The sequence below is a fragment of the Corvus brachyrhynchos genome, unplaced genomic scaffold, assembly GCF_000691975.1.
Source record: "Corvus brachyrhynchos isolate BGI_N302 unplaced genomic scaffold, ASM69197v1 scaffold60, whole genome shotgun sequence".
In the NCBI taxonomy this organism is placed as follows: Eukaryota; Metazoa; Chordata; class Aves; order Passeriformes; family Corvidae; genus Corvus; species Corvus brachyrhynchos.
The window spans coordinates 6,385,268-6,401,520 of record NW_008236767.1 but is presented as its reverse complement, the minus strand read 5'-3'; the positions used below and the strand labels follow the sequence as shown (position 1 = coordinate 6,401,520).

The 16,253-nt window shown below is 40.4% G+C and overlaps 1 protein-coding gene across 1 annotated transcript in view; it reads right to left on the bottom strand.

Annotated features, from left to right (window-relative positions):
* Positions 1-16,205, bottom strand: part of FAM110B (family with sequence similarity 110 member B) — a 128,073-nt gene extending 111,868 nt beyond the window's left edge. The window contains exon 1 of the mRNA XM_017727480.1: positions 15,943-16,205. The gene's annotated coding sequence lies outside the window, so the exon portion shown is untranslated. The remainder of the gene's footprint in view (positions 1-15,942) is intronic.
* Positions 16,206-16,253: the final 48 nt, after the last annotated feature.

Here is a 16,253-nt window from a genome sequence, read left to right as displayed (position 1 = left end):
CATGCAGGGGGGCAAGCTCAATGACTCCATCCTATGGGACACAAGAGCTAATCAGCACTTCCTCCCAACAGGCTTAATTTCCACTTAAGCACCCTTTTGAGTGGTGAGAATGAGGGAACCCTGGCAATCATTTCACAGAAACACATCAGTGAAATTGTCAACATCTGAAATCTTTCCCAGTGGCCCTGTAACTTCATCTACCTCCATACATTTACCTGCACATCTTAACCACAGATTTACACTTTTGTAGCACCCAAATATAAATTAACTCCAACTCCCTGTCAAACATCTTATTGACTTAGTGGTTTTGGAACCCCTGAAGTTTTGACTTTAGATTTTCACACAACCCTCAGAGGACTCACCAGGGCACCAAGCCCAGTTTTTCAATAGACTGGTAAAGAAATTGAAATTAAGACATGAAAACCTGAAAAAAACCCAAAAAACACCCACCACAAATATATGCTTCTAGTATGTTTTCTTTAATCAAAACCACATCCTGTATCATTACTACACAACTCAAAAATATTTATTTTAAATATGTTAGAACACCAAGAAACTAATTTTCCTGTTGCTTAAACCAGTTTGTATGCTTGCTATTGATTTAACTAATGATGACAGATGATTTAAATAGCTCCCTGAGTACAAAACTCTACGGATAAACAAAAGAAACTGCATAAAGAGAAAATAGTCTTTTACCAATTTCTTGTCAATTAAACATATTGCTGAACAAATTTAGTTGCAAGAGCTTGTTCTGGCCAATAATAAATTTTAGATGCAGTTCAATTTTTGCACACCACATTTAAGACTGCAGAGATCATAAAAGTACAAAAAGCAAGACCACTAAAAAAGTGAACAACTATTTTTCACATTTCACAAAATTCTGCAGGTAAATTCAAGCCCTGAAGAACACAAAAACCTGGTTTTTTTTAAATTATAGCATAAAATTCTGTACACAAGAAACCATACATGTTTACTACAGAGTCTGAAAGTGACAAAGAGGGGACTAAAGCATGCACTGAAAAAACATAAGACTTCAAATCCAAAATAATTTAAGTACTTTCAAATAACCTAAAATTGCTGTCATTTAGTTTTAATTAACACATAACCAAGTCATTTTTCTGCATGAATTTGCATAGCACATGGCTAATTACTACCTTGTAAAGAGTCTGGGGGGAATAAAAAAAGCATAAATCTTTACATAGTTCATCAACAATAAAAACCAAAATACCACCATGACTGCCTTTTTTTCTTTTTTTGTGAGAGAGCAAGTATAAATAAAAACATGCTTTTTAACAGAGAGGAAACTAAACAGGAATAAGACCGTAAAGTGAATCAGCACAGGAAACCCAGGATTAAGGCTGAAACTTTATTCTAATCCTTCTGTTCACAGAAGTAGCAGTCACCAGGCAGCATGTAGTCTGGGCATGCACCTGCAATACGCAGGCAGGATTTAAAAGTACTTACAAGGACAACAAGCTTTGTCTGAGAAAAGTTTCTCTTTGTCTTAGGAGTATCTGCCTTCTCCAAAAAACAAACAATAACCATGCACATCAGCTTGTCAGTGATTTTGCCAGAATGATACCTGGATGAGACACATCCACAACCCATCGTTCCTGGAGATTGACTTGACAGTTAGGAAAAAGCTCAAGAAAAGACAAAAAAAAAACCAAAACAAAAATCCTCTTTCTGTGAACATATTAAACAGTTCAAGTTGATAGTCATATCCCACCACTACTCTGTGAACTTTGCATTACCTTTATGTAAATTCCTGGATTAACTGATGAAATCTACCGACTTGGTAAAGGTCTTCACCTTCCTCCAAGGAGCGGAGGAAGAATCCTTCAAACACAATGGAATTCCCCTGACAAATAATATTATCATTTATCTGGTGCTGCAAAATGACTAGTAAAAGAACAAGGCTCATCTTTAAATATCATCTCCTTTTGCCTCACACCACCTTTTCTGATACTTTTGTACTACAACATTAGGTGCTGCAGCAGGAAACTTCCGGCTGGGCGTGGGACCTCAGGAATTCGTTCTGTCTCCAGCTGGGAGCTCTTCAGGTGCACCTGGGAGCTAAACAACCATTCTCAAGTCCACAGACCCATTTTGTATCATGGAAAGATTGGGTCACCAATAAAAAGTGCATGGAGAGGGGTTTCTAAATCCTGTGATTATAAGTTTAGCATAGAGTGCAATAAAAAGAGAGCCACAGAGACCAATCTGAGACCAAAGCTACTCCTTTCAGTCCTAAGCCATTTTGTTACAAAAGTTTAAATATTAAAGGCGCAAGAGACATTTTACTTATATTGGTGCTGTTTCTCTTGGAGTGGAATTAAATTTGGTGAACTATACCCATAAACTGGGTTCAACTCCATTAGTAGCCAAATACTAACAACAATAAAACCACAATTCAACTCCGTGAAGTGGAAATGCTTGCAGGCTACTTTCTGGCCCTTCCCCTCAAGCATATATAACAAGCTGATTGCCATCAGAAGTGGTTTCATATCACCTCATATTCTTCCACTAGGGTCTTCCATAGCCTGAAGAGTCAGCTGCAGTCCAGCAACACGTATCACAGAGCAAAGGACAACTTACTTATTCCCATACACCATATGGATGCTTGTTCATTTGCAATCAAGCTACAGGATCACATCACTAAGTAAACAAAGAATTTTATGGCATTCATTATTATTTTAAAGCAGTCAGACATCAGCTGCTATATCTAACTATGAAGAAACTGTCACAGGCAAGCTAACAAGCTCCTAAAAACTGCAACTCACTGAGCTGATACTAAAAGATACTTGGAGAAGTAAAATAGCATTTCAGCTTCCAAACTGAAGATGTTTACATAATTAAGATATGCAAATAAGGATAAACAAAAAAAAGGGGGGAAAAAAAATCTTAAAAAGCTCTGACTACATCTGCAACCATTTTCCTACTTAGAAAGCCACAGCCTTGACTGACAATCAAGTACTAATACTAATCGTTATTTAAAAATTCATGGTAATTATATAACTTATCCTTTTAAACAATTTACTGTATTAAATACTAAACAGCTTTATCCTGCATAAAATCAAGCCAAGATACAACAGACCCCCTTCACTGCAATTCTCGGTTTTTCCTTTGAAAAGCAAACTCATTATGCTCTATAAAGAAAATAAAGTCTCTAAAAGACTAAATTCTTTCTTTCTTTCTCAAAGGCAGGCTCTGAAGAGATTGCATAAAAAGATTTTATTCTTGGCTCAAATATGAACATTTGGGAATCACTACTTTTGAGCAAGGACTCACCCACATAAAGGCAGAAGAATTTATTTTGAAAAGTGGTGTGAAATTTCAGGGGGAAAAAAAAACACATGTATTTTGCACTTCCCAGCTTTTGGTACTTTTCCAGTTAAGACAAAAATCTCAAAATAACCTCTTCCCCATATAACTGTTTTTTCATAGATGCTTCCAAGCTATCTTATACCACCAGCAAGAACTTCTACAAGAAAGTAACTATTTCCAGACAATCCAACTCAGAGGATGGACAGGAAGATAAAAGTAAGAGCGTTTCAGATATTTTAGGAGAGAACGTGGGAGAGTGGCCTGGGAATACCTTTCACTGGGTGCCACCTCATGCTGCCTTGTCACCAGTCTGTTCAGCACTCTTCAGAAGATGTAGGGGAGCAATGCCACAGTTCAGAATTCATGGACAACCTCTCAAAGCACAGGGCAGGGCAGGAGTGTGAGCCCAGCCCTCCCACTAAGGACTACGTTCCTACCATAGCTAGCAGTCCTCGGAGGAGCAACGCTTCTCCTTTGGATGCAAACCATGTACTGCAACTGTTTCCCCAGATTCAGGCCAAACCAGCTGCAGAAAGGGAAAGCTCATCTCGAAGATTAGATCAGGTCCCTACAGAAACATTTGGGACTTTTAAACAAAGAGTATTATTTGTGTGTGAACACATGTGGACACCATCATGTTACAGAAAGAATACCAAGGGATAGAGAGGAGGATTCAGTCTTCTGTCTCCAAGATGACTCAAGATTACCTGCAGACATCCACATAACATTTCTCAGCTGTTGAGGAATGTTGCAGATCCACAGCTAAGGGCGCAAATCAGAAACCAGATCAACTTCTTTCTCCCATCTCATGCATGCATGCTTTCCTGGAAATGTTCTTCTGTGTATTCTCATACTGTTTAATGTAAAGGAATTGCTATTTCTCTCCATTTAAGATGCAAAATCCCAGCTATGACCTGCGAGTGCTCGGCACGGCTGAGCTCCCAGCACAGCAGCCAACTAAGTCACCTGTGGTTCTCCTGCCAAGTGCCCATCACAGAACCAGAGGTGAGACACACCAAAGGATTCAGGAGGGATGGCCAGGTAGATCCTATGATCCAACCCAAAGGCAAGCCATGCCCTAATCCAGGGCAGAGGCAGGCAAGGCCATGTCCTATGGGCTCCTGCAGGAAGCCTGAACTTGGGGCACAGCAGGGAGGCTTCTACGCTTTCCAGGGGCTGCCTCTTCCCAAGACCATCGGGAAGCACTGCAAGGTGCCCCCTGCTGCCAGGACAAGCCCAACACGTGCATCCTGCCATCAAGATGGAATGGAGGACTGCAGAAAGACTCTGCCCAAGCAGGCGCTTGGCCTCTGCCATGTTGCAGATGTGCCGGGAAAAACAGGCAGCACATGGTGGCAATTTTGGTAACTGCCCTCCTATCACAGGTATCAATCTCCAGCAAGAATTACTGTACCAGGCACCAGCTTATCTTTTCTTTTCCCTTTTTATTTAAATATCCACACCCTGGAACATACATAGGAGTAAATTAAGGCACTTGTATTATATAGGTCAAGTCCTGACCTGTTCATCTACATACATTAGCATACAGGTAGAAGTACTACAGACACGAAAAAGGACACATTAATGGTTAGCTCAAATACACATCCTAGGCACTGTTAGAAGGGGAAAAAAAAACAAAAAAAAATTTAAGACAACAGAAAAGTAGCAACAGAGACAGTAAGGCAGTACTTAATTTGAATCTTTTTCCCCAAGAAAATTTTCCCTTGTAAATAGTTAGATGTATTTTATGAGTAGACAACATAATAAACCAGACATCTTAATTTCATTTCACTTTACATTTTGTAAGTATTCAGGCTGAAGACCAAATATATAAATCAAGATAATTCAGATCTGTCTTGAAAGCTTTTAAATAATCTGAAAACTTTGTACATGGTTTCCACATAGAATACATCTCTTTTCATGAAGAACATATCCCTTTTCTTCTCAAGTCAGAAAAGAATTGGTTAAAACAAAAACCATCATGTAACTGAGAACATATAAGCAGGTGTGGTTTGTAATTTCTCATCAGGGAAAAGAAGTTCTCCTAGACTTTAAGCTGCCAACGTCTGTGAAGTTGTGATCAGAGATACAGTATTATTAAAAAAAGGAGAAACTGGACAACAACCGAATGACACACTCCCTTCACTGTCAGGAGCCTTCAGAGGTACAAAGCACAGAAGCCACAGTTAACCCAGCCATACACCAGCACTGTAATTCCCTCTTCCATATCCAGCCTCTGCCTCTTCCTTACCCTTAGAGAACACTCACTAGAGGTGCCAGTGAAGTTTACAGGGCAGTGACCACAGACTTTCTGACATTCTCATTTACACCTTTATTAATTGCCATGCCAATGAGCTAGTTGATCATGGAAAAAAATTGTAAGAGCTGTTCAGCGTGGTGAACAAGATATACCTCACCTCAGTTCTGTTTATCTTGTTGTCAGAGACCGCAATCTTTGTGATTATGAAAGTGAGTTCTGACATTGACTTGAGAAAAATCCCAGCCTAGGAAAATCTCTGCACCTCTGTGTAACTCTGCAAAACAACTTCAAAGAAAGAAAAAAAAAGAACTTGTGCCCATGTGACTGTTCTACAGAAGAACAAGAGGCTATTATCTCCACTCCAACATATCAGTTTTTCCAATAACACTAGAAGTGACTTTTAAGAGTTCCATATTCTATATATTGCCTATTGAGAAGGGAAAGGTACGAAGGAAACAATGGGAAATCCACTTGCCACTCCAGAACTGTAATGCAAAAGGAACAACGTGGAGAGCTATTTTATTGCTTCTTTCAGCTCAGTATATTATGGTTCCAAATTACACTCCACTGAAGCCAGACTTCATGGGGATTGTCAGCACTCTTCTGTCTGGTTCAATGTCAAGAACAGCTGACATCATTTTCAAATATAACATGGCTTTCAGAATTTGCACTAAGTTGAATGAAGTATTCCATGAAAGCAAATCACTCTGATTAAGGAACAGGTTTTTTTGCTTCTCATTAGAAGTTCAGCTTTAAATTAGTGGAAGTTCTAGGCATGGGAAAAACATAGGAGAAAGACTGGAACCTCACAGCAGGCAGCTTTGCATTAGACAGTATCTGTATCACAACCACCATAATACAAGCTGCCTCCTTGCCTTCATGTCCAGCTCATACTGCAATTCCTCCAGCCTTGAACCCGCAGCAACAGGTGACAGCCACCGGCCTGCAGAGCTGCAATACCAACCACGTTCACTGCAAGGGCTTTTTGGATACCAGTCTTTGTCCTTCCAGTCTCCACCTTGTTGTCCCAGCTCAGCTGGCAACACCTAAAGGGAACAGTGTTTCCAGGGAAAAGGTTCTGGGCACACAGCAAGCGCGAACAAAGGGCACTGCGAGAGTGAGCATGGATCTGTATGGTGGGCAACTCTTCTACTCAGTAACTATGCTGATCCCCTCTGAACAAAATATATAATACTGTCCTGCCCTTCAGCAGTAAAGCAAGCCTACTCTCACTACTAGCATTTGATTAGTCTTGACCACAATGACAGCACAGGAGGCTAATATTCCTCTCTGCTCTCAGGCTCAGTAGCACAGCCCACACAACCCAGTAAAATATACGTAGGAGGCGGAGTGTGAGGATCTGATTTCATGTTGGGGCAAGGCATCTTATAAAAAAATATTTTCAGTAACAGTCATCCAGAAGTAATATGGAAATCAAATTAGTTGATTGCAACAATCTAAACAGCATCATTTGATATGGTCATAGAGGTTCTTGGATAATGAAAGTTTAGAAGGAGAAATCCTATATTTTATTAAATTCAGCATATCTGGGGGACAGGGCCTCTCCCTACAGCTTTTGCCCTACTGCATTTTAGGCCAAGTAATGAAAACATTAATGCAGCTTAGCCAGCAAAGCACAAGTTAATTCAACTTCTATCTCTACAAAGCCTATAATTCTCTGGTCTAGTCTTCACGAAGAGCACTTAAAAATGTTTCAAATATAATGTGAATACCCTTAAAATCATCTCTTCACATGCCAGTTTATGAGAGGTATGAATGCTACTCCAGAAGGTACTGCAGAGTGCACAGTTCTCTTCCCAGGCACTGGAAGCACAAGCAGGTGTACCTGCAAGGTTAGGATATAAAAAGCCCAGGAAACATGCAGGTTTCTCCAGGACACTATGGACAAGCCAGTCATGAGGACACAGCTGTTTCACAGCTGCACAGTATCCAAATCATCATGACTGCACAGGCTGCACACCCACTGAAGCCCAGCATGAGCCATAAAGTTGACACAGCTTTGGGTACAGAAGGGGGACAGTAGCAATGCAGGGCACCAAGAGAGGGCATGCCTGGCAAAATTCAAGAGCAGCTTGAGATGTGAGGTGCCACTGGAACCCAGGGAGGACACCATACTCCAAATTCTTCATATAATGCTTACAAAGGGGTCCTCTAGGGCAGTCCTGTATCAATTCTTTCAGCCCAGCATCTGATTTCTTACTCTTCAGAAGATAAGCCATTACCTCCTGGTGCTAAGGGAGGCCTCTATTTTTTCATTCACATTCAGCATTTACTCAGAAAATTTTCCTTCATCCTTGACCCCTCCAGCCTGCATAATAATACAGTTGATCAAGAATTGTAGGCCAGTGACTCAATTTTGCATTTTTATTACATTTGAGAGAAAGTCTGCTGCAATAATCTTGTTCTAGGTCATCAGCACTTCTGTTCTTTAGTATATATCCTGGGTAAAGCCCATGTAAACAAACTAGCAGGGTGATACTTCACATAATTCTTTGTCTTTCTGGTCCAATCTCTCATTTCATTCAAGTTTGCTGTCGGTTTCCAGGTTCCTAGGTCAGGAGAGGGTGTTTCACACAACTGCTGAGTATGCCAGGATGGATGGCTTCACAACTGGGGCTACAGCATCAAACAGCACAAGGGTGTAGAACCAAGAGACTTTTAGGAATAAATAGTATCAAAAACTAAAATAAAATTGGAAAGGCCAAGGAGCAGTTGATTGTCCCACCTCTCAGAACTACAATATATCCCATTTAAAATTTCATTCCCAATAGTAACAATGCAAAGAAGCTCTCAGAAAGCTGTGCAGAAAATTACTGCCCTGAACACTACCAATTTTACATTTGCTGAGTGAAAACCATATGTCTATTTGTGTGCATTTCGGCTATTGCACATTTCATTCATTAAGATGAGAAATTGCTTTTTTTTATGCAATCTGCTACTATTCAGAGAGCAAAACAAAATAATGTCTGGTAGCAGGCTTGCTGGTTTTGGCTTTAGAAGGGTGGGGGTTTTTTTTCCTCTCTTCCTGTGAGAGGAAAGCTTTTCCCAAAGGATTCAAGCAATTTCATAAAACAAATGTAAAAACAAAGACACTTTTGTTTAAGGACTGAAGGGTTTGTTTTGGTTTAAGGGGGATTGAGAGGGAAGGAAGAGAGAAATGATACTGATCATCTTTCAATTAAACAGGGGGGAAAAAAAAAAAAAAAAAAAAAGTTCTCAGCCCTAAAAGAAATTTGTGTGATAGCACAAAGTTGCTGTAATAAACAGGTCATCAGAAGACAAACTGGGATTTATTTTCTAAATAAACAATTTTGTTTATTTTAGTCACAACTGAACACCTCAAATGACTACAGCAAAGATCAGAGGAAAACAATGTTTCTCTCTAAATTAAAGAGAGCATTGTGCACTCCTGTATGCTGTGCTTCATTTGTCAGTGTCTCCTTTTCCTTACAGTCTACCAAACAGAAAGAAAGGGGGGTGAGGGGAAAGACCTGAAATCTGTGGTTTTAAACACACAAAGATTTGGGGGATTCACTTCAGCTAGAAGTTCTGAAGTTCAGCCTAACAAGCATAATTTCATTTGCAGGAAATAGGACCCAATATTACAACAGGAGTAAACATCAAACTTGCACAGAAAGCAGTGCAAGATGGAGACACAGCCCAGCCATAAATAAAGACAAAATTAACTAGAATACCTGAAATCCTTCAGCAAAGTATTCATGGAGGCCTTGCAGGAAATCTGAGTAAGCAGACCTTCATATCTGCAAATATTCCCCAAGCATTTGTACAAACGCATTGCAGAAATCACACATTGTGGAACTGTGATTCTAGTTTCTGACTAGCAGATACTAATTAATAGAATAAACTGATTTATCAGTAAGTCCCTACATATTGTATCAAGTTTTATTATGTAGAGAGATGATCACAAGCGATCTCCAGTGACAAATAACATCTATCCAAATGGAGCAAAAGCAAACCCTGAAGTCTCATTCACACTGTCTACCATTTAAATTCATTCAGGATTGACACTCACTGCAATTATCATTCAACACCCAGAACTAACACACTGTGCCAACTCAACAGTAATAAAATTCAGTAATATTGCAGCTCAGAAAGGCAAAACAACACAGATTATAAGAATCTTGTAATTATATACAATATGCACATGGAATGCATCATGTTACTTACTTGTACTTACATGAGCATTTACAAATGTTAGTAATAAATTTGACTTTTTCCAAATATAATGTTGAAGTACATGGTCGCATGAGAAGAGACAAAAGGTTCTTAAGCAAGATTTAAAGTCGCCTAAACCCACTGGAGTTTGACAGGAAGACAAATAACAGATTGACAAACATACCACAGCAACATTAAGTTTTATATATATGAAATAAAGTACAAATAAATTACGCATTATCATCACCATCATCTCCAAAGTGTTCTACCCAAGCATTACTTAGATGATTCTCCTCCACCCTAATTTAAACTGCACATATCTATATATACATGAGACATAGTTTCCATGTGGCCATCTGACCTCCCAAGAAGTAGCATGCACAGAGTAACTTGTCAAATAGAGAGAGACAACATACAAAGGTCATTACAAATCCAAATGTCTGGGTTCACTCACGAATTTGGGTAGTCACTTAAAATAGACTTGTCTAATACTGTGGAGACACACTGGATGAAGAAGACAACTCAGACAATACTGAACTCTACTATTATCTTCCAGTCCAATAAAGTCTTAAAACACTTCCTCCCATTTCTTAATGCAGACTTTTCCAAGACCTCAAATTGTAACAGGAAATTATTTGAGTGATTTTGTTTTTAAAGAACACAGCAAAGCACCAGCAGACAAGTGCTATGCTCTTTGATTTGCTAAAGACTGTTCGAATTTAGGTTGAACCTCTACCTTGTAAATACAAAATACCTTTTCCACCTCATCCATTAATATTTGGGACTTGAAGGCTGTCAACTGAAAGATGCTATAATGCCCAACACAGCCCTAGTCTCATCTTTTTTAACGATTCACCCAACACTTGTAAAATAGAGCAATAGCAATAAATGAAAAATCACAGTAAGCAAACAGCCTAATAATGGATGCTAAAAGCTACCAGGACAATAAATTCAATTTTCCCAGGGATTGTTAAATTATTCTTCTGATGGCTCAACACAATCTTTTCACAATTGCTTCCTATGGGGCATGCTGACACATTGAGTTCATTACATAGCTCCTCTTTAAAGAAAAAACACACAGGCATTTAAAGCAAACACCTAAAATTCAATAGTTCAGATTTTTAATAAACTATGCTGGAAAGGAGTTTGCAACTAGATTATTTCTAAGGAAGTAAGACACCTGCCTTATAAATTCAAAACAAACAGACATAAAGCAATAGCAAGATATTGATCTTGCTTTGATGTACAAACACACTCAAAGCACTTTATTTTTCCAACAGTTCCTCTCAAAATACATTCACACAGGTGACATATTCTTTTTTCTTGTTGAAGAAAACTTCCACAAGTTTCACTGGGCATACAAAGACCAGCTACAGGAGGGCTTACAAACAGACAGACTCTGATAGTACAGCAAAGATCAAACTGTGTCAACACGGCATAGCCTTCAAACCACATGCACCATCTTTACATTTTCAATGGGCCAGTCAAGTCTTCAACAGTGCCACTAGAGAAAGTGTCTCAACTGGCACAGCTCATACCTCAATTTCTCCCCAGTGGTTAGGTTGCATTGGCCTTTGCATAGCTCAGCACCAGTGCCTGGGTAAGGTACTGCAAAACGAAGCCACAGACAAGCACACATCCCCCCAGCCCCCACCACGGATCCTCAACAGCCCTGTGCTTCATCTACCGCTCAAGGCTCTGCCCAAGCCCCTCCCCAGGCAGCGCCTCCTACTCCTCCTCCCAGGGGCACAGTCCCCAACAAGAGGATGCAGCCAGTGCCACAAAACACTCCTAAGACCAGAGAGCATGAAATCAGGCACAGGATAAATATGGGCACTCACTCAACAGGAGAACATACCCTTTTATTTATTTATGGGTGCAAGTCAACCAACCTGACCTCCAGCCTGCACGTCCATTTATGCATTTTCTGTTCCACACATATTAATTTCTGGTTATCTTTAATATTTTATGACTTATGCTTGGTTCCACTCCATTATGCACTAAAAAGAGAACAAAACAGTTACTAATGTCATACATTAGTGTTTTTACTTGCTATAAATTCTGTTCACCGTCACGTGATTAGACAACACATGCTCCCCAAAAATAAGTGCTTCTGCTCATCACACCTCCTTTACTGAAGTGACTTCTATTTCTGTTGATTAACTGTGAACACCAAAGCATAAAATATGGCAGCTTCAGTTGCCTGAACTGCTCAAATCCTGAACAGTCACATTCAAACTTCAATACTTAGCTGGGACTCAGGAGACGTACAGCTAGGAAGGCATCCAGAATCTGACAGTGAGGAAACTCCTTTTGAATTCCCCATGTAGATTATTCTTGTATTCGTTCATCAAATTATCCTTCTGTACCTCAAGTTTTTAATCCAAAATCACAGCTGAATCTTCAGTTTATGACCCTTCCTCTCCTCCAAGAATTTGCCCCAGGGAATTTCTAAGCAGCTGCTATCTCCCATCTCTGCCATTACGAAGACACAAAAGCCAGAGTAGTTGAAGTTCTGATCTCTCATCTAATTCCAGACTGTTCACACTATGTGATCTTTGTAGCCTGGATGTCCAACTACATGTTCCACTAGGATTTAATATTATCTGTACATAAGTGCCCAGAACTATGTACAGTATAAGACACGAAATCTCCCTAATGCCTTGCCTAATAACTTGTCTACCTTCACTGAAGAGCTCTTCCTGAGCATCACGTTTGCTCCCATTTCATGGTCAGTACCAAATAAGAGTCATCCCCATTTGACTATGGCGGTCAGGCCTTTTCCACCAAGCCTGTTTTAAGGGATGACTTGCCAGCTGATAGCAGATGTGTTGCTAATAATCACTCAGTAGATAACTTTGCTTTTAGACCAATTTGACTTCCTGTCATTCCTATTGTTTCAGTCATCACAGATATTCAATTCTTCCTGTGCAATAATCCAACCCACCTCAGTGCTGACTACGTTTCCCAACTGTGCCTCATCAGCAATCGTCCTTTTCATAAAGTTATTTCAGCCAGTATAATGAAGCAAAGAGATCAGTTCCCCACTAATACTGATGCAGGGCATGAATGATTCCTTTATTCATGCAGGCAAATGCACAATTTCTCCTTCAGGGGACACCTCACCATTCTTCAGCCAAGCCCCACACTTCCAATTTAGTTATTTTTGGTGTATATGCATTGAACTGAAACCTTCTGCTCCTATTGCCTGGGATATGCAGTATTTAACCAGTAATAATATGACTTTAGTCTTTCATGACCTAATTGTAGCAAATACATGATGCATTTTATCCTGTTTTCCACTTAGCTTTGTATACTTAATTACTTTTTCCATTCCAAATTTGTTCTAAATCCTTGAATTCTACTGTGACCAGAGTAAAAGGTGTGAAAATTTCATTCTCTTAAAATAAGTAGAACTATACATCTTTTGCTATCTTTCTATCACAACTGCTACATTCAACCTAACAGATAATGCCCAATTCTGGTTTTTTTAACCTGGCTCCAGTGCCCTGTACCAAGTCTTTCAAAGCCCAAAAGCAAACACCTTTAAACTTAGTTGACTGGGAGCAGACATAAGACATTTATTCTGGTCAATTCCATTTGTCACCCTATCTTTCTCCCATATTCAAATCCTCATCTGTATGTAAAACTACACAACTAAAACATGAACTGCTAATTTTAGAGGTATCAAGCATTTTTCATACAGCCTGGTCCTCACAACATCACAGCTAAATTCTCTTCTCCTGCTCTTTTTAATTTTTTTCCCCTTTCCTCATCTTAAATTTCTTCATCCACTAGCTTTTGGCAATTCACATGCTATCCCTGCAGTTTCTGCTCTCCAACAATCAATCTCCTCCTTTACTTCATTCCTTTTAGGTTTTCTGGTAACTTGCAATATCTTATTCTCACAGCAAGGTCCACAGCCCCACTTGGCAAGCTTTTCCTCCTCCTTAAAATGCAGTTTCCAAGCAGCTATTGTACCTTCCACTTAAAACAGTCCAAGACTTTTTTTTTTTTTTTTTTAATTTAAACCTCCACCTCCTACAGGCCTTTAGCTCTGTGGACAACACAAACTAGTTCTTCTAACTTCTCAGAACTCGCCCTATTAAAAAAAGCTTCCTTGAAAGAAACACTTTGTAGTTGAAACATACTTACCCTTCAGTTTAATTCAAAATTACTCACTTGTGGCTGATCAACACATGTGCTTAAGGCCTTACGGAACGGAGCCGTAATCTAGCAGCAGAAAACAAGACACACAGTGGGAGACTAGAGATGTTCCAGAATTTAAAGATACACCCTCTAGTTCTGGGCAGGCTGTAAACATAAGCCTTCATTTACTCTGCATTCCACTACAATTAATGGCCAAAATCTACTCTATGATAATTCAGTGTATTGACTTCCAACTTAACTAGTCAGCACTGGGAAACATACAAAAGCACATTTGAGAAACACCTTCCATTTACACACTAGCACACTATCCAAAATGTGCTCTGTAGCTCCAAGCGATCAAAACATGTTCGCAAAGCTGCATCCTCTAATTTGACTCAGCTTGGCCTCAGTAAATCAACCTCAGACCTCCACATTTTAAAGCATATACATGAACCTTTAAGAGAAAACTGCACCTATATTAAGTGCAGCAACAAATGGATCTTCAGCATGTCCACCACAAGCCTAAGAGGGGCAGAGAAGGAAGGTGCTGGTGGCCAAGTGCTGCAACACAGAAAGATCCTCTCTAGCCAAGTGACAGTGAATCACCTCCACATGAATCTGGAAAACATGGTTTCCCTCTTTAGATTGTGATACAGTTTTCTTAACACAGATGCACTGGCAGGAAGGTAGCCCAGGCCTTCTGTGCAGCAGAATGAACTTGCTGGCACAGGCTATCAGTCCCATCAAGGCAGTAAATCACACTTACCACCACATTCCTGGTATGCCTGCACCTACACGGCAGTGCACAGGCACCTGCCTGCTGCCTCCTGATACCCAGAGGGGAAACTCAGTACTGCAGCCTGAAATATCAACTGACATGTTAAGTTACTAACCCACATTAAATGGGGGCCCTGAGAGGGCACGCAGCTCTGTCAGCTCCAACAGCCCCACACCACAGCAAGGGCTGCCCACCATCCATGAAGGATTGATGGTGGTCTCTGCATCCACCTCCCTTGGCCACCAACACCATCAAGTTCATCTCCCATGGAGCACCTCCATGCTGCTGGTGCCTTCTGCTCCCATGACTAGTCTCACCAGTTTAAGTCTAGCCTTTCCAGCAGGGGGGTGGGTGTTCTGCAGCCCTCCAAATCGGGGAGCATGGCACTGGACACTTTGAAAAAGCAATTCATTTTTAGTCATGCACGAGGAAATAGCATCCTACCTTTTACTCCAGAAGTGCTTAAAAGTGTTTTATCCTGTTAATTCTAGGTCACTTGAGCCCACGTGTGGTATGGATTACACCGACCCTTTTAGAGCACTCAACATTTTTAAATAAGTAGGATACTTAACATTAGATGCACATCTAGCTGCACACCACACACCAAGATCTGCCAGTAGGCTTTAAGGCACAACTAAGGAATAGTTGCTTTATAAAGCATGGCTCTCACAGCACACAAGTACAAACATGAAATAATTTATAAATGCCAAATCTGACCCTGTACCACACTAAATCAGTATAGGCATTTTACAAAAAATGCCTGTATTGGATGAACTGAAGTGACCTTTTGCAAAGCCACCCAACAAATCAGCAGCAGATTTACTAACAGTACAAGTATTTACAGCTGAGTGATAAAAAGGTCTACATTAAAGATAAAAGTCGTCCTGATGTTTACAAAATACAACAGCATTGTCATAGCAAGCACAAAGAAGATGTTTCATCCTTAAATAACTGAGTATCTAGAGACTTCAAACACAAGGAAGAATCAACATCCAAAGAACCATAAAATCCAAGCTTAATTAAGTTAACACGACGATTCACTGGAGATGTTAATTTGCCAGTGTCAGGTCTCTGCAAGTTTTAGCCTTCTTCTCTGCACTATGATCCGCCATATATATTGGACCCTTAGACATAAATAATCCCATTGCTTTCCCTCCTTTTCACAGATGCCTTGTCTGAGCGAGGGAAGGAGAACGAGGAGGAAAAAAACCCACACGTTTAAGTAAATTACCTTTTGGATCAGCCTCCTCTCCTCACCCAGCTGAAGTTTTCTTGAGGTCAGATTAGCACTCAGAAAGGAGAGCAGGCGCCGGCAGGCCCCTTGGCAGGCAGTGCTGTGACAGACGCGGGGCAGACCCAGGGGAGGCAGCCATGTGCTCAGCCCCGCAACCCCCGAAAGGGCATCCCGGGAGGAAGTTCTCACTTTGCACCGACTCGGGGAAATAGCCGCTGGAAGCGATAGCTGCTGGACTCCTCCGAGTTTTCTCCAGGGCCATATGTTTTCCCCTACCATTAGCGAGGCATTTCATAGGAGCCAAACCG